This window comes from Oryctolagus cuniculus, chromosome 12 (assembly GCF_964237555.1).
Source record: "Oryctolagus cuniculus chromosome 12, mOryCun1.1, whole genome shotgun sequence".
NCBI lineage: Eukaryota > Metazoa > Chordata > Mammalia > Lagomorpha > Leporidae > Oryctolagus > Oryctolagus cuniculus.
In genome coordinates, this window is record NC_091443.1 from 27,999,028 (window position 1) to 28,018,045 (window position 19,018).

The 19,018-nt window shown below is 39.8% G+C and overlaps 1 long non-coding RNA gene across 7 annotated transcripts in view; it reads left to right on the plus strand.

Annotated features, from left to right (window-relative positions):
* The window catches only part of LOC103351248 (uncharacterized), a 406,717-nt gene that overhangs the window by 203,048 nt on the left and 184,651 nt on the right, over window positions 1-19,018 (plus strand). For 3 of the 7 annotated variants that reach the window (XR_011380454.1, XR_011380453.1, XR_011380455.1), the window contains exon 9: window positions 12,251-12,413. This is a non-coding gene — a long non-coding RNA (uncharacterized lncRNA). Of the gene's footprint in view, window positions 1-12,250; window positions 19,003-19,018 lie in introns of those variants that run through there. The other 4 variants (XR_011380449.1, XR_011380451.1, XR_011380452.1 and 1 more) reach the window with 4 other exon arrangements.

A 19,018-nucleotide genomic window follows, 5' to 3' on the forward strand; every position in this document is an offset into this window, starting at 1 on the left:
AAAAGCTGTTAATATTAAAATATGCATGTATTTGACAAGCAAGTATTTCATTGAAAAAAATGATTAAAAACTGTAACTGCAAGTTCACTTAGAAAACATTTGAGAAATTCTTGCCAAAATTCAAAATAAAGAAACAGAGAAATACAAAAGATAAGAAAGCAGAGGGCTGATATATAGAATTAGAAAAATTCAAAATTAAACAAGTTTATCTTTAAAAATTGACAAATATAAGAGTGGGAATAAGAGAGGGAGGATATGTACAATTTGGAACATGGTCAATCAGACTTGCCCCAAATGGTGGAGTTAGAATCATGCCAGGGGATTCCAATACAATCCCATCAAGGTGGCATGTACCAATGCCATCTCACTAGTCCAAATGATCAATTTCAGTTCACAATTGATCATACTGATAGGTCTAAGAGCAAAGGGATCACACAAACAAGTCTAGTGTTTGCTAATACTAGCTGATAGAATCAAAAAGGGAGAGACCGATCCATCATGGGAAGCGGGATACACAATAGACTCATAGAATGGCAGATGTCCTAAATAGCACTCTGGCCTAAGAATCAGTCCTTAAGGCATTTGGATCTGGCTGAAGAGCCCACGAGAGTATTTTAGGCATGGAAAGCCAAGACACTCTGGAAAAAAAAAAAAAAAAAAAAAAAAAAAAAAAAAAAAAAACTAAATGGAAGATCTCTGCCAGTGAGATCCCAATGGAAAGAACGGGTCAGCAAAGAAGGAAGTACCTTTCTCTGAAGGGAGGAGAGAACTTCCACTTTGACTATGACCCTGTCGGAATAAGATCCAAGTCAGCGAAATCAAAAGGCTTCCATAGCCTTGGCAACTCATGACTAGAGTCTAGGGAGATTACTGAGACCATAAACAAGAGTGTCAATTTGTTAAGTCAACAACAGGAGTCACTGTGTACTTACTTCTCATGTGGGATCTGTCCTTAGTGTGTTGTCCAATGTGAAGTAATGCTATAACTAGTACTCAAACAGTATTTTACACTTTGTGTTTCTGTGTGGGTGCAAACTGATGAAATCTTTACTTAATATATACTGAATCGATCTTCTGTATATAAAGAGAATTGAAAATGAATCTTGATGTGAATGGAAGGGGTGAGGGAGCGGGAGATAGGAGGGGTGTGAGTGCGAGGGAAATTATGGGGGGGGGAAGCCATTGTAATCCATTAACTGTACTTTGAAAATTTATATTTACTAAATAAAAAATAAAGAAAAAATTTTTAAAAATTCTAAAAAAAAATTGACAAAAATGAAGAAGATGCAAAAGCAAAACTTCTAAAATATGCAGAGTTAGACCTCAAACTGTATATTGAGCGCATGTGACGTAGATGTTAGTAGTTGCTGGTGGTGGGGCAGGGACTGATGGGAAAACAGAAAGGAAAACGGATAATTTTTGAGTGACAAAATGAAAATAGAATCCTTAGGTAGCCAACCAGAAAATCAAAGTATAACAGCCTTTCTGTCTATAAGATGACTTTATGAATCAGTACAGGAAAAAGTTTGATGTTTGGCTGTTGTTTATGCAAAATACTCCAACTAAAATGTAACCAACCAGTGACAGCCATTTTATTCACTTTGAGAAAAATGAAAATGAAAAAAATACACAAATGTGTGTCTATGGAGAGCAAAGAATCAACCTGCAGTATAGGAGACAAGATTCCCCAGAGAGGAGAGGAGAGAGAATTTTCTTTCTTTGTTGTTTTTAAGATTTTATTTTGGCCAGTGCTGCAGCTCAATAGGCTAATCCTCAGCCTTGAGGCGCCGGCACACCGGGTTCTAGTCCCAGTTGGGGTGCCAGATTCTGTCCCGGTTGCCCCTCTTCCAGGCCAGCTCTCTGCTGTGGCCAGGGAGTGCAGTGGAGGATGACCCAAGTGCTTGGGACCTGCACCCGCATGGGAGACCAGGATAAACACCTGGCTCCTGCCTTTGGATCAGCGTGGTACATTGGCCACAGCACGCCGGCGGTGGTGGCCATTGGAGGGTGAACCAACGGCAAAGGAAGACCTTTCTCTCTGTCTCTCTCTCTCACTGTCCACTCTGCCTGTCAAAAAAAAAAAAAAAAAAAAGATTTTATTTTGAGAGGCAGAGTTACAGAGAGAGGGGGACACAGAGAGAAAGGTCTTCCATCTGCTGGTTCACTTCCCAAATGGCTGCAACAGCCAGAGCTGGGCCATTCCAGAACCAGGAGTCAGGAGCTTCTTCGGGGTCTCCCACATTAGTGCAGGAGCCGAAGAATTTGGGCCATCTTCCACTGTATTTCCAAGCCATAATCAGACCTGGAAGAATAGACAGGATACAAATGGCACCAACATAGGATACCAGCACCACAGGCGTGACTTAGCCTACTACACCACAGCACAGGCTCTGAGATAATTTTGTACCCTTTACCCTCGGCACATTTGCTGAATTTGGGCCATAGGCAGGAAATGAAGAATTCACAATTTTGTCTGGCCAAAATTACTATAGAGAAGCAGAGAAGGAGTAGTTTTTGGTTCACTAAGAGAGCTAAAAAAAGATGCAGCAAATAGAGGAATAAGAATTTAATGAGAAGGGAGGAATGAGAGTTGAGCCCTTAAATAAATCTGTTTTCTAAAATGTTTGCTGCATTGCAGAGGCACATTAGCAGTGATGTTAAAAAGTAGATACCCACTGGAAAGCCAAGCGGAGAGTCTAGTTTTCTCATCAAGCTAAGAATGTGAGCATTGAACTTGAGACCCTTTCATGAATTGAGGCCCTGGCAAGTGGACCTGACTCTTAGATACAATCCTGGTATGTTTGGCTGACACTGGAATGTCAATCAGCCTGACTGTGGGTGCTCTAGTGAGCAGTGGGTTCTTTATTTCTTTACATAAATCTTTCACTCTGTTAAAAAGCTGATCTGAAACAGAAAAACATTTTTGGTACTCTGTTGTTTTTGTTTGAGTAATATGGCTTCCAAAGCACCATGAGAGTGGATATAGCCTTAAAGGAAAGTTTGAAATTCAGATGAGTATTTTCTTGTAGGTGGCTTTCTCTGTCCTGTAGCCTGGAATCTATCACTTACATCCTATGGTCTTCCTTAATTAAAAATCCCCAGAGGAGCCAAGCCTGATTTTGGCCCTGACCAGTGGCTTTATCTGTAATGGGTATGAGTTCCATAAAAAATATGGATGGATGGATGGATGGATGGATGGATGGATGGATGGATTGGGATCGCCATACGCTATGTAATGTTTATCTACCCACATTGCAGTATTGTCTGTTCCTCCCTTCATGCAATACACAAGTGTATCAACTTCGTAAACAGCATCCTTGTGAAACAATTTTTGTTCCTAAAACCATAGCTACATTAAATGATCTGTTTGCTAAAACTGTACTGCCCGTGGCAACAAGGTCCATAGAATTACCAACATCATTTTATCATTTTCAGTAGTATTACCATTACATTTGAGAATGATTATTACATTTTTATTTTTTGAGAATAATTATTTTGATAGCTTTTCCAAAAGCATAATGTGGCTGATTTGTGTAGCTCTCTGTTTTCTTGTTTGGTTTCCTATGTCTTAAGGAAATGGAAATGCATTGAAAACTTGTTGACTATGAGCCTTCGGACTCCTTTGCTCACCGTGTGTCCTTTGGTCAGTGTGTGTTTGAACTGTGATTACAGGACACTTTGGTCAGGGCTTTTCGCTCTTCAGTTGATGCAGTTTGCATCTGCCTTCCTATATTCTTCTAAATTCTTCATTTAGAATTATTCAGTCCAATAAACCTTAGCTTTTTTTTTCTTTTAAGGACCCCACACACGTAGTGTGGAGGGCCTTTTAGAAGTTTCTCAACTGTTTATCTTTCATGGAATAGCTTTTTATCTCTGTACTACCTTCTGTTTGTATTTTAAACTATACCAACTCCTTGGTTATTTGTTATTATGTAAAGCACATTTCTCAACCTATATATAAATATTTCACTTGTCAATACCTTCTGAAAAGCAAACCAAATCATAATTGGCTTGTGTTTTCTTTTCTTACTACATTCAAAGAAGAATATTTACAATTCATTATATTGGCTACTCTTTAAAAGTAATGTCTGTCTTTACATAAAAATTTCTTCATAAAGCATTTCTGAAAACAGGTATTATATATTAAACATATTATATATTATGACTGTATAAAAACACTGGTCAAAGATTTCTGAGGCCCTTTCCTCGTTCTATTTATAATTAAAGCTTATTGGATGAGCAGTCATTCTTCTTTCTGAGTGCACACCACTCTTCACTCTTGATTTTTCCTCTTGGCAACATACCAGGGTAAAACCTCTCTCATTAACTTCAATGAATTGAGTATATGAACACGGGATAATAAGTAGTATTCATTTACTATATCTAATATCAAATATTGGTATAAAATATGACAGCGTAAGTCATAACTGACAAGATGCTGAGGCAAATCTAGCAAATCATTGCCCTTTAGCAAGAGCAAATACGAAAAACAAATATTGGTACAAGGCTGGGGGTAGGTGAGGTAAGGAATTTACTACCCTGCTAATAAAGGAAAATTACCAAAATTTCACTTGAGTTGTTGCTATTCCTGGGAGAATATTTCCGTGCTGACAAACTATTATAGGCATCTAGGAGATCTGTACTCGGGGCCTGCATTATGGCATAGTGGGTTAGGCTGCTACCTGCAATGCCAGCATCCCTTATGAGTGCCAGTTTGAATCCTTGCTGCTCTTTTCCTGGCAACTCCCTATTAATATGCCTGGGGATGCAGAAGATGGCTCAAATACTTGGGCCCCTTCATCCACATTGGAGACCCAGATGAAGCTCCTGGCTCCCAGCCTGGCCCATCCCTGGCCATTGTGGTCATTTAGGGAGTGAACCAGGGGATGGAAGATCTCTGTGTGTCTTTCCCTCTTTCTCAATGACTTTGCCTTTCAAATAATAAAAAATTGTACCATCCTTAAAAAGAAATTGCCATTTGTGCACTGGGTAAATAGAATGGGAAAATACATTAAGAATAAAACAAGTAAATTAAGGAATGGTAATTTGAATTTTTAGCTTAAAGATACTGGTTAATCAAAAATACGGTAAGTTGCCAAGCAGAAGTTGAATGAAGGAACTGTCAAAAATCAGGGAATCACCAAGAAATAGCTTGAAATTAACCACAGCTAAAGGCCTTGCAACTAATTTTTCAAATCTATACTTTAAGATGTTGTTACTTAGGTCTTTACCATTAGAGGTGTTAAAATCAGAACTCGGACTAAAATCCCTTTAAGTTTAATACAGAATCTTTTTTTAAGAACTCAGAAGTAAATGGATTTGTTTCTGCGGTCATCTCCGTTAGCTTGCCAGGCTGGTGGCTGTCTCTTTCTCGTTCACACGCCTTTTTCCCTGATGCTGCTCTTCCTAATTCTGGGCCTAGTTGTGCCTTATATTGTGTTTCTTAGGAAGTTTTCCAGTTGACTTTCTTTCCACATGGACAAATGCTTTTGAATTAACTCTTCCACCTCCTTAAGATTTCCTGAAGGACCTAACACAGACTGGACCAACAGTCTGTCTTCTTAATTGCATTTACAAATGCTGATCCATTTTCTTGATGTACTTTCTTTCAAATTCTACGTGACTTCCAAGGTCCCTCAAGTCCTCCCTTCTTCCTCATAAATTCCAGCTTTCTGCTGCCCTCTCCTGGCCTACTGTGGCATATAAACATTAAATCCTAGTATTGGAAGTGAATCTGGAGTTCTGTGTTAGAGGGAACGAAGGCAATTACACTAAGATTCTAGTGTGTGTGCTGAAAACTACCTTGTGATAAAATGTAAGTTATAGATCCTCTCACTCAGAGATGATTCTGTATATCTGGGGCACAGGTCATGAATCTTCACTTTAATATAAAAATCAGTAATAGTCTGATCCATGTGAACTATAAAATCCATTTTAAGAAACCTTGGAAAAATCTGGCTCAAGGTCTTGGTTATGACCTCTTTCAAATAAGTCTTGAACAGATAGCAGCTTCAAAAAAAAGTTACTCGAATGCCTTCCATTTTAAATGCTTTGATTTTTATGTAAATAGTTAAATAAAAACATTAATTAGTATTTTAGAGTCATATAAGCAATATTCAGTATTCAAACAAGAATAATTTAAAGGAAGATAAATACCTAGATATAAGTGCATGTAATGACCTTTAGTTTTTATTTAATATTAGCTAAATCTTCTTAATCTCTCTCTCTCTTTTTTTTTTTTTTTTTTTTTGAAAAGATTTATTTGAAAGGCAGAGGGACAGATAGAGGGAGAGACAGAAAAAGACATCTCCATCTGTCCTTTAACTCCTCAAATGGTCACAATGACCGTGCTGTTCTGGTGGACGCCAGAATCCAGAAACAACATCTGGGTCTTCCACTTGAGTGACGGGGTCCCAGTATCCTGGGCCGTCATCCTGGCTTACTTGCAGGGAGCTAGATAACAAGTGGAGGTGCCCAGACTTGAACCATCCCTCTGATATGAGGCAGCAGCTTGACCTACTGGGCCACAACTCTGGCCCCTTAATCCCTTTTTAAAATAAGTGTTATTGTGAATACTTGGAGTTGGCAACATTTTGTTATGGGATACATAGAGATAGAAAAATGATCACTTTAATGAAGAGGATTAAGATGCCATCTCACATTGTTACATTCTTGTAGCAAGTGAAACTGAAAGCTACTTGTTTTGCTAATGTCTATTCTGTAACACAATTTTTTTAAAATTTAAAATCTGTCAACTTAGTCATCCTACGTATCTGCTATTTTATAGCCTTTGGCCTATACGCCATTTCTTCTTCCCCTTCTCCCACCCATGAAAAACCAGTGTCATTATCACCACCTCCTAAAGATATCTGCATTTCCATATTCATTGCAGCATTACTTAAAATAGCCAACATATGGAAACAACTTAAATGTCTATCAATAGATGAATGGATAAATGAAATGTAGGATATAAGCATGATAGAATATTATTCGACCTTAAAAAACAAATAAATTCTGCCATTTGCCACATTAGAGATTGATCCAGATGACATTATGATAAGTTAAATCAATCAGACCCAAATAAAAATGTATAATTTCTCTTATATTTGCAATATTTATAGTAACAAAAGTTCACTCATATGTAGAACTTAATATATAATTATATAATTTATATATAACATATAATACATAATATCATAAATATGGTATAGAAAATATAACATGATATGTGTGCATATATATATTTGTGTGTGTGTATACACACACACACACACAAATACACAGAGACCAATAATGAAACAATAGTTCTTGAATTTATTTGGTTTGGCCCAGTTGTCAGATTAGTTATTGACCTATCAGATCTTTCATGTTAAAAGCAATAAATTCTAGTAAATTTCATTGGCCTTATTTATGTGCATCAGGTGAGTATTTTCTGAGGATTAATTTTTCTTAATGTGCATTAAAACTTGTCATGAGAACATGCAATAACAGACAGTATCAAATTCCTTTCTAACTGATGCATATACTAATATTTCTTTGCCTCATTCTCTATTTTTTGATAAACAATCTTAGTCCCATTTCAGGAATACCTGGACATTTTCAGAATATACCAATTTTTGTATCTCTCATGCAGAAATTCTTATTTGATTGATCTGAGTGCATTCTGATACCAGGATTTTTTAATTAGACTCCTCCCCCACATGTGAGTCACTTCTGGTCAGAACATTAGTTAATGTTAATTTCTTTGCTCAGGCTCCTGGGCACACCCCCCACATTTCTCTATGGTAACAAAATACCAGATACACTACTTAGCCTGTAAAAGAGGATTCTTTAGTCACAGTTTTGTAGGTGAACTTCTGAAGAGCATGGTCCAGGCTTTGGTTCTGGAGAGGGGCCCAGAAAAGTTCCAAAGTAAGCCAAGAAAGAGGGGGCCAGGTGGGCCCCCGTCAGGATTTCCAACAATGAGAACACATGAGAACTGTCTTTTGGGACACATTGCCAGTGAGCTAAGGACCTCTCACTGGGCCTTTGCTCCTGAAGTTTCCATCACCACTCAACAGCATCACCCTCGGGAACAAGCCATAATGTGCAGGCATTTTGGGATACGTAACACCCAAAGCATGGCACCCTCTGCTATCACCCTTATCCTGGAGATACTAAGGGGAAAAATGACTTTGAGGGTAGTCTTTCCTTCCCAGAGCTTTAATCAGTAGAATCCCAGCATTTTCCAAAACAAATGCCTTTAACTCCTTGATTTTTTTTCTTCTCAAACCAGTTGAGGAAATAAAGAAGGTTGGGACCATACTTCCTTTTCTGTATATATTCCTTTTACTAAGAACATATTGTTATCTTACTCTTAATTTTGAGTCTGGTATCAAAATTTATTTATTTCTTCTTCCCAACTTGCATGGTATAATCAATTTTTATTTACCTGATATAAAGTACTGTTGACATATACAGTATAATTTTCTAACAATGAAAATAGAATTATATAATTATGCACTTAGGGTTTATAGAGCATTATTAATGAGATAATGGCATTAGGTCAGACATAAAGACAATTTTTGAGGTTGTGTTTATCAGTATAAATTTGCCTACAATATCAGTGTAGATATTAAATAAATTAGGACTCAGTATTCTTCCATATCTATAGCTAGAATAAAGTCATGTTTATAAACTAAGCTGGGTATGTTTTAGGTGCCCAAGGTCATGACATCATATTTAACTGCAATGTAAGCAAGGTGGAAAGCAATTTACTTAAATATACAACCTGGAAGGGTTTGAGGAACTTTTAAAAAGTTCCATTAATTCTTCAAATAACTCAGATTGTAATAGAAGCAGGGCCAGCATTGTGGCATAGCGGGTGAAGCCACTGCCTGTTTTGCTGGCATACTGTATGGGCACCAATTCAAGTTCCAGCTGCTCCACTTCTCATAAAGCTCCCTGCTAATGGCCTGAGAAAGCAGGAGAAGATGGCCCAAGTAGTGTTTGGGCCCCTGCACCCGTGTGAGAGACCCAGATGAAGCTCAAGTTTCATAGATTTGGTCTTGCTCAGTGCTGGCCATCGCAGCCATCAGAGGAGCGAACCAGCAGATGAAAGATCTCTGTCTCTCCCTCTTTATCTGTAACCCTGACTTTCAAAATAAATAAAATAACTCTTTTAAATAAACCAAAGAAATTTGGCAGATTTTTAGATTTGTGTGACAAATGTACCATTAAAAATGTTTACTTATTATTTTCATCCGCTTGTGAGGCAGGGAGATAGCTTACCTCTGCTGTTTCACTCCTCAAATATCAACAACAGAAAATCCTAAAGAAGGCTGAAGCCAGGAGCCCAGAAATCCATCCAGGTCTTCCATGCTGGGAACGGGGGTCCAAGCATTTGAGCCATCATGCATTGTCTCCCAGGATGCATTAGTAGGATGCTGAATCAGAAGCGGATGAACCAGGACTCAAACTGGAGCTCCAATAAGGGACACAGGCATCTCAACACTGGCCTAAACCACTGCATCACAAAGCTCACCTCAAATACACATTTTAAATTGGAAGATTTTTAAGTAGTGATGTGGACTGCATACTAAGTAAGGTCAAAATCTGGCTAAGAGAAAGACCCTGTTTTAAAACTCTGCAGTCATTCTTCTCTAGAGAAGAGTGTTCAGATAGGAGATAAAGTAGTCAACACACCAGCAACCCATTTGTGGGAAAAATTCTCAAAAAAAAAAAAAATGCTCAACATGGGACAGTTGGAAAAGTAGATATATTCCTATGCAATGATTCGTGGAATTTATGAAGAGAATGACAAAGTAGATGAAGGCTGAATAAAGAGAGATTGTGAAAAGTAATTATTTCTAGAAAACTATTACAATCATAAAATTATTATGCAAGTGATCTTTTGTTGAAAATAGTGAAGCAGCTGTTATTTCTTCCAGGTTCATAGAGATCAGGGTGAGAACAGAGCACATCACAGACATACTCATGGGAGCTCTATTTCAGAAATTAGGGAGAGACCTGAAGATTCACAAAAGTTACAAAGCAAGCTTTACTGGGGTTTTGAATGACAGGATATAAAAGCTTACAACTTATTTGCTAACAAGTTAACATCTAACATGCATTGGGTAACATTCATTTGCCCCTGTTGTGTTAGTGTACAGCATGGGTTCAGCCTAAATCGACTGTTCTGAGCTTGTCCAAGAAGTAAATCCCTAAAACAGCCTTAACACCCTTACGCATGAGTGAAGCTTGAGAAAGAACTTGGTTGAACCTTGACATCGTGACCTGAAAACGTTCCGCCACCTAGTCCCAAAGCCTCCACCTTGAAGAGAACAAAATGAACTAGGGAGTCGCAAGGACGAACCTGTGGCTGCATTGTTTTAACAGCAATGAAGAGTCTGATTGTCCACGTTATTTCCACGTGACATCTCCTCTCAGGAAGCCTTCCCTCTCCACATGTGCTTCATCCTTGTTCTTTGAAATTTTCCTAAAAACGGTGATCTGTGTTTTGGTGTAATTGTGCACCCTTTCCACTCTTTTTACTCCATTGCAGTTCTTCACACTTGATTATATCTTTTTTTTTTTTTTAGGGCTAACCATAATAACCTCATTTTAATGATTTATTTTTTTAACTTTTATTTAATGAATATAAATTTCCAAAGTACAGCTTATGGTGAGGATCTCTTTTGGTCAAGTTTATTAGGGGTTCTTTGAGCTTCTTGTACTAGGATGTCTCTGTCCTTCTCCAAACCTGGGAAATTTTCTGATAGTATCTCACTAAAAAAGGCCTTCTAGTCCTTTAAAGTAGATTTTAACATAGGTAACCATTAGCTATCAAGTGGATGTTCATTCATTCATAAAGATTTTCCCTTTATTTTAGGACTGTGCCTTATGTCAGGTTTTCCAAGAAATCCTCAGTGTAATTTTTGTATCTTTCCACTTTCATTTTCACTTTCCCAGCTCGTTTTCTGCTGCCTGATATTTGGATTCTGGATCCTAGAGCATAGGGTAGAAAACTATGGTCAACAAGGAAACTTCAGGTTACTCTTTGATTTTTTTTTTTTTTTGTAAATATGTCTTACTGGAACACAGCTTTGTTCATTCATTTATGTAGCTTCTGTGAACAATTTTGCACTATAAAGGCCAAATGTGCTGCTGTGACAGAAACCACATGATCCATGAAACCTAAGCTGTTTATTCTCTGTCCCTCACAGGAAACATTGACTCCAGCTTTAGGTGTTAGATATTGGGCCATTTTCTAATCTTTTTCTAACAGTTTTTGAATAAGAGATCTTGTTGACCCTTCTGCCTTTATTTTATATTGGAAACAGATGACCTTCAAATGTATGTCCTAAGTCCAGACACATCCCAGATTTCAAAACTTTATATGCAGCCTTATGTCCTCTGGCTCTAATGCTATGTTTTATAGATATTAGAAACTGAGATTGAAAACTCAATTTATAATTACACACACACATAGAAACCTGCCCTCATTAACTCCTCTCCTTAGCAAATGGCACTGCCATCCATCCAAGGCTTGAATCTGAAACCTGCCAGCCGCAACATCTTTTTTTCTAAATGATGCCTAATGCAACTAGCACCAAGTCCACCAGTTTTACTTTTTGTTATCTCTCTAAGCTATCTAATTGTATCCATATATATTAAATCTTTATAGAACCACCCCTCATCTCTCATATAGAAAAAGTTACAACTTCCTAACCTATCTCCCTGCATGCATTTGTATTTCTACGCTATCTTCTCTCTATAGAAAAAAGAATTGTTTTAAGGGCAAAATGTATTAAGTAAACTCTGTTAAGTTGTAATTTCAGTTAACATGTTTATGATATGCTAACCCACATGCAGTATAATTGACTCTTCTTTTGTCTTCTTTTTCGTGTTCTTTTCCCCTTTGGAAGAATTACATATAGCTTGTAGAACTCAGATGTTTAGGCAATCTCTAAGACAATTGCACATGGATAATAAACATTTTAAGTTCCTAACACTAAACAGTCTAGTGATAACTCCAGGGAGTTGTAAATTCTGTGCATAGCTTATGTCCCATTCATAGTAGGACACTGTATTTATAAAGCCATGATACTGCTGTAAACTATTTTAACAGGCATTATAAATTCCCCAAATTAAACTTTCCTGGGTCAACCTTAGCAACCATATTCTTAGAACCCTGTATTTTTACAATAAGCTATTATATTTCAAATATACAGAGGATGTAATGAACTCTCACCCTGAATTCTATCCATAGTTTTGAGTCAACTTTTCAAGTAAACTACATCTGGCACTTTTTAGTTGAGCAACTCACTTCTACCCATGGATTCTAGCACATAATGCTTTCTGTGTCAGCCTGATCCTGAACTCCCACTTTATTTCAGAAAATGGCTGGTGCCAAATCACACACTAAGATCAAGGTAAGTCTCCCCATTTATACCTCAAAATAAGATTTCACTCAATGTCTGCAGTTTAAGCAAATGTCGTGTATCTAATACATGGAAATGTTTCTCATTATGACTTACTATGTGGTTCTATCCACCACTGACTCCCTTCTGTCTTGCCCTCACAGTTTATCCCAGTTCTCACTAATCCTTTGGGAAAAAGTGCTGCAATATTCAAATGACATAAGCCTTTTCCTATGCTTTTAGTAGCCAAGTCATCTACCTCTCCAGTTTCTAACACGTGCCTGCTGTTGGAAAATAAAGAGCAATTCTGTGAGGTGGCCTGGGAGCAATTAACACAGCTTTATCTGTCAATGAAGATAAGCTTCTGCACTGGTTTGATTATTTATTCATTCCATCATGTAGTAAATATGTTAAATTCTGTGTGCCAGGATTTTTTTAGAATTTGAAGAACACATCATCAGAAAGGAAAATAAAAAGATAAAATATACCTAATTTCATAGTGGAAAGAGACAAGTGATAAATCTAAGTTAAACATAGTATGTGTAATACTATTTTCAAGGAAACAACAAAGTTTTTAAGGCAGGGGAATGATGAAAACCTATTAAACTGTTACCATATTTCTGCTTAAAATTTTCATATTTGAGTGGAGATGTGAAGAATGAAGAAGACAGGTGATGTATTTAAGCCGGTGGTGGAGTGGTATATTTGGTGAGAGAAATGTAAGTTGCAAATATAATGGAAGCCAAAGAATCTGCAACAGATGAGTAAGAAGTTATAAAAGGCATCATTAGAATGCAAGCAAGAAATTGCAGATGATTTAGGGTTTGATAGGTCATTTATGGCAACTTTAGCTTTTCTTTGAGTGAGGTAAGAGATCGTGATGAATATTTCAAGCAAAAGTGTCATATGCTATTATTTTTGCTTTTTTAAATGATTTTTCTAGATACTGTATAGAAGAGAATGAGGAAAGAAAAAGGTGGGGCCAAGAGACCAATTAAGAAGCTGCTGTAGAAGTTACGTTAAGAAGTGTGAACTCTTTTATCATATGCGAGTGGTAGAAATGAGTTTCAATATTTCCATTCATTCTGAAACTTGGGTCAGCAAGACTGGAAACCAAAATGAATATTAAGGAAAAGGTAAAGAAGAGTCAAAACAATGTATGGCATGACTAAGTTATAAGGGTCATCTGACAAATACTGAAAAAGAAATACGGTGTGGCCAGCAGGCTTTAGAAAGTAGGACATTACATTTTGAGTGTCTTAATTTTGAGGCAGTTATGAAATTTCTAAGAGGCTCTGTGTGCTTTTGGTTAAACACTCTAAGATTCAAGCAAGAGTTTTTACATAGAGATATATTGGTGGGTCATTAGCATGCAGACAGTACTACACACTGTAACATTAAGGAAAATTGTCCAGGAGCTTAGGACAGATATAAGAAATCTAAGGACTGAGTTCTGGTCACTGACCTGATGAGAGAAGGAAAATCAGGCAAACGTGTAGTTCCAAAATGTCCGTGAAAGACCGGTTTCACAGCATAGACAGGCAATGATTGGGATCACCATTGGACCATTGTAAAACATATCAGTTGGCCGGCGCCACAGCTCACTAGGCTAATCCTCTGCCTTGCGGCGCCGGCACACCGGGTTCTAGTCCAGGTCGGGGCGCCAGATTCTGTCCCGGTTGCCCCTCTTCCAGGCCAGCTCTCTGCTGTGGCCAGGGAGTGCAGTGGAGGATGACCCAGGTCCTTGGGCCCTGCACCCCATGGGAGACCAGGAGAAGCACCTGGCTCCTGCCATCGGATCAGCGCAGTGCGCTGGCCGCAGCACGCCGTCCGCGGCGGCCATTGGAGGGTGAACCAACGGCAAAGGAAGACCTTTCTCTCTGTCTCTCTCTCTCACTGTCCACTCTGCCTGTCAAAAAAAAAAAAAAAGTTAATTTGCAAAGCGTATTTTCCATACAATGGTGAATATAAAGGCTTAATTATTTTTTATTTTTTAAAGATTTTATTTATTTATTCGAGAGGTAGAGTTAACAGTGAGGGAGAGACAGAGAGAAAGGTCTTCCATCCAATGGTTCACTCCCCAAATGGCCACAATGGCTGCAGCTGAGCCAATCCAAAGCCAAGAGCCAGGAATTCTTCTGGGTCTCCCACACAGGTGTGGGGCCCAAGCACTTTGGCCATCTTCAACTGCTTTCCCAAGCCATAGCAGAGAGCTGAATTAGAAGAGGGACAGCCGGGCTGGCGCCGCGGCTCACTAGGCTAATCCTCCGCCTAGCGGCGCTGGCACACTGGGTTCTAGTCCCGGTCGGGGCGCCGGATTCTGTCCCGGTTGCCCCTCTTCCAGGCCAGCTCTCTGCTGTGGCCAGGGAGTGCAGTGGAGGATGGCCCAGGTGCTTGGGCCCTGCACCCCATGGGAGACCAGGAAAAGCACCTGGCTCCTGGCTCCTGGCATCGGATCAGCACGGTGCGCTGGCCACAGCGTGCCGGCCGCGGCGGCCATTGGAGGGTGAACCAACGGCAAAGGAAGACCTTCCTCTCTGTCTCTCTCTCTCACTGTCCACTCTGCCTGTCAAAAAAAAAAAAAAAAAAAAAAAAAAAAAAAAAAAAGAGGGACAGCCAGGACACGAACTAGTGCCCATATGTGATGCCGGCACCTTAGGCAAAGGATTAACCTACTGTGCCAAGGCGCTGGCCACCAGCCTAATTTAACTCACTTGTGAGGGTGACTATAAAGGTAATGCTTTGAAGCAGATTTTTACTGGCAGACGAAATGAGTCAGCAACTAGAGAGAAATGTGGGTGTCAGGAGAAGATTTTTTTTTTTTCCAAAGAACAGCTGATATTTAATTACTAATAAAATGTTCTTGTGGAAGTGGGAAAGTTGATGATGTAAATATTAAAGGAAAGGTTTCCCATTTGGTCGGTGAGGGAAGCTAGGGTCTAGTGAACTAGTGGAAACGTTGCCAGAACAAAGGAATGGAAGCAAGCAACCTGTATTTAGGAGCAGAGGAAGAGTGTAAAAAGTCGGGAGTAAACAAAAAAGGTTAGTATTTGGGGAAAGCTGGTGAAAATTCACTTATAATGAAACAGAAAAAAGCCACATGGCGCAGTAGGTTAATCCTCTGCCTGCAGCACTGGCATTCCTTATGGGCGCTGGTTTGAGTCCCGGCTGCTCCACTCCTGATCCAGTTCTCTGCTGTGACCTGGGAAAGCAGTGGAAAATGGCCCAAGTCCTTGGGCCCCTGTACCCACGTGCAAGACCTGGATGAAGCTCCTGGCTCCTGGTTTTCGATCAGCGCAGCTCTGGCCGTTACAGTCATTTAGGGGAGTGAACCGTGGATGGAAGACCTCTCTCTGTGTCTCTCCATCTCACTGTCTGTAACTCTACCTCTCAAAGAAATAAACAAAATCTTTAAAAAAAAGAAAAAAAAACAGCATAAGATGACAATGAGGAGGCTGTCATCCTTGAAAAGAGAGGATACCACACCAAATAGTTTCGTAAAAGGATAGGAGAGTAAGGTAAAAACATTATCCTGCAGGACAAAAGCCTTGCTAGTAATTTGTATTGGGCTTTTCCAGGAAGCCTAAAGTGAATATTTTGTGATCTACATAAAGAAAAAGAAAAGAAAATGGAAAGGCATTTCAGTGAGTGCACAAGGGAGTCATTAGAGTGATAGATCTTGTAAACTAAGCTGTGCATAAAGGAACGTTCTTTTTTCATTTCTTTTTTTTTTTTTTTTTTTTTTGACAGGCAGAGTGGACAGTGAGAGAGACAGAGACAGAGAGAAAGGTCTTCCTTTGCCATTGGTTCACCCACCAATGGCTGCTGCAGCCGGCACACCACGCTGATCCGATGGCAGGAGCCAGGTACTTATCCTGGTCTCCCATGGGGTGCAGGGCCCAAGCACTTGGGCCACCTCCACTGCACTCCCTGGCCACAGCAGAGAGCTGGCCTGGAAGAGGGGCAACCGGGACAGAATCCGGCGCCCCGACCGGGACTAGAACCCAGTGTGCCGGCGCCGCAAGGCGGAGGATTAGCCTAGTGAGCCGCGGCGCCGGCCAGGAACATTCTCTTTTTACTCACCACTTTTTATCGGTTATGATTAACAAATGTGTGATTAGCAAATTTATAACAAATGTTGATTAACAAAGTGAATTCACTCAGCCCTGCCATGATGTTAGTACAGTGTTCAGTTTTTAATAAAGTTATTTTTTTTATTTTTTTAACTTTTATTTAATGAATATAAATTTCCAAAGTACAGCTTATGGATTACAATGGCTTCCCCCCCATAACGTCCCTCCCACCCGCTACCCTCCCCTTTCCCACGCCCTCTCCCCTTCCATTCACATCAAGATTCATTTTCGATTCTCTTTATATACAGAAGATCAGTTTAGCATACATTAAGTAAAGATTTCAACAGTTTGCTCCCACACAGAAACATAAAGTGAAAAATACTGTTTGAGTACTAGTTATAGCATTAAATCTCAATGTACAGCACACTAAGGACAAAGATCCTACATGAGGAGTAAGTGCACAGTGACTCCTGTTGTTGACTTAACAAATTGACACTCTTGTTTATGGCATCAGTAATCAACCTAGGCTCTTGTCATGAGCTGCCAAGGCTATGGAAGTCCCCTGAGTTCACCGACTCTGATCATATTTAGACAAGGCCATGGTCAAAGTGGAAGTTCTCTCCTTCCTTCAGAGAAAGGTACCTCCTTCTTTGATGACCCGTTCTTTCCACTGGGATCTCACCCGCGGAGATCTTTCATTTAGTTGTTGTTGTTGTTGTTGTTGTTGTTTTTCCCCAGTGTGTCTTGGCTTTTTATGCCTGAAATACTCTCATGGGCTTTTCAGCCGGATCCACATGCCTTAAGGCTGATAATAGAGAAAGTTATTGCAACAATCAAACAGCAACATAGAATTACTCTGGTGATCAGTGCCACAAAAGAAAAGGGTATTGCACAGTGGAACTGTTTGAACAATTTGAACGATGACCAGAGAACCCTCAATTAGGGAATCTGACACTTGGCTTGTGATCTAAATAAGAAGCACCAGCCACAGGCAGGGGAAATGAGGGAAAATGGCATTTGCAAATATACTCCGGTGGGAGGAAGTGTACCACACGCCAGGGAAGAGCAGAAACTTGGAGCAATGAGAGTGAGAGGAGCAATGTCCAGGAAAAAAAGCTTAAGAGGAAGGGAGAAGGAAGATGATAAAATGTCTTGTAAGTAGGGTGAACATTAAATTTATTGTCCGAATTATCCCCCTCCCCTGTGAATGAAAGGGATGCTACTAACAATTTTGTTACTTGTATCACGGACATAAACTTGGACTGCCTTTGGCAATGTAGTATGTATTGTTCATAAAGCATGTGAAGGACTTAAAACGTTATCACGCAAGTCGTAGGCAATCATCAAAAATTCTTATGAAGGGAGGTGAGATTTTGAAACAATTACTGTAGGCCGGTGCTGCGGCTCAGTAGGCTAATCCTCCACCTGCGGCGCTGGCACCCCAGGTTCTAGTCCCGGTCGGGGTGCCGGATTCTGTCCTGGTCCCTCTTCTTCCAGGCCAGCTCTCTGCTGTGGCCCGGGAGTGCAGTGGAGGATGGCCCAAGTCCTTGGGCCCTGCACCCGCATGGGAGACCAGGAGAAGCACCTGGCTCCTGGCTTTGGATCAGTGCAGTGCGCCGGCCACAGTGGCCATTGGGGGGTGAACCAACGAACAAGGAAGACCTTTCTCTCACTGTCTCTCTGCCTGTCAAAAAAAAAAAAAAAGAAAAGAAAAGAAAAGAAAAAGAAAAAAGAAACAATTACTGTAGCCACCATGTAGAGGTTAAAATGGGCAAAATGCAGAGTGGCTCGTTAAAGATTCATTTAGGGAGATATCACACAAAACAGAACAATAGAAAGGACAAAAGGGATAAATTCAAGAAATGTTTAAAAAGTGAAGTTGCTACAAGTTTGCAGTACTGTGGTGTTGGAAGGGGAGGAAGAGACTGCTGTGTTTTAGTCTTAACTAACTTCGTGGGTGATAGAGAAGGTTCCTGAAATGGGGAACATTGGAAGACAATAAAATGATCAGAAACAGTGAGAGCCTATTTTGAACATGTTGACTTGGGGCTACTCTCCTTCATTGTTAAGTTCTGGGCACGATGCTGTACAGCAGCCGTTTCGTGTCTTCTCATCTCGTTTGAGAAATCACACCCACTGCACACCAACCACCTATTTCACTTCCCCCATATCCCCTAGCACATACCAGTCTACGCTTTGTCTCTGTGTATTTAATTTTAGATACTTGTGCTGTGCAAAGTTAACAACAGAAACATCATCCTCCATGCAAAACCCTTAAGTAGGATCTTTAAGCGCCAGTTACACCTTGAGGCCTTTGCGTTCAGTGAATTGTGTCATTATTGTGAGACTAGGTTTATCATTGTAGGGGCAAATTCCTTATAACAGATGAGTTCAGACTCATCTGTCTCTGCATCTCTCTCCCTCCCCTTCCTCCCTCCTTCCCTCTTCCCCCCTCCCTTTCCCTCCCCCCTCCTTCCCTCTTCTCCCTCTTTTCCCCTCCCCCTCTCTTCCTCTGTCCCCCTCTCTTCCCCTTTGCCCTCATTT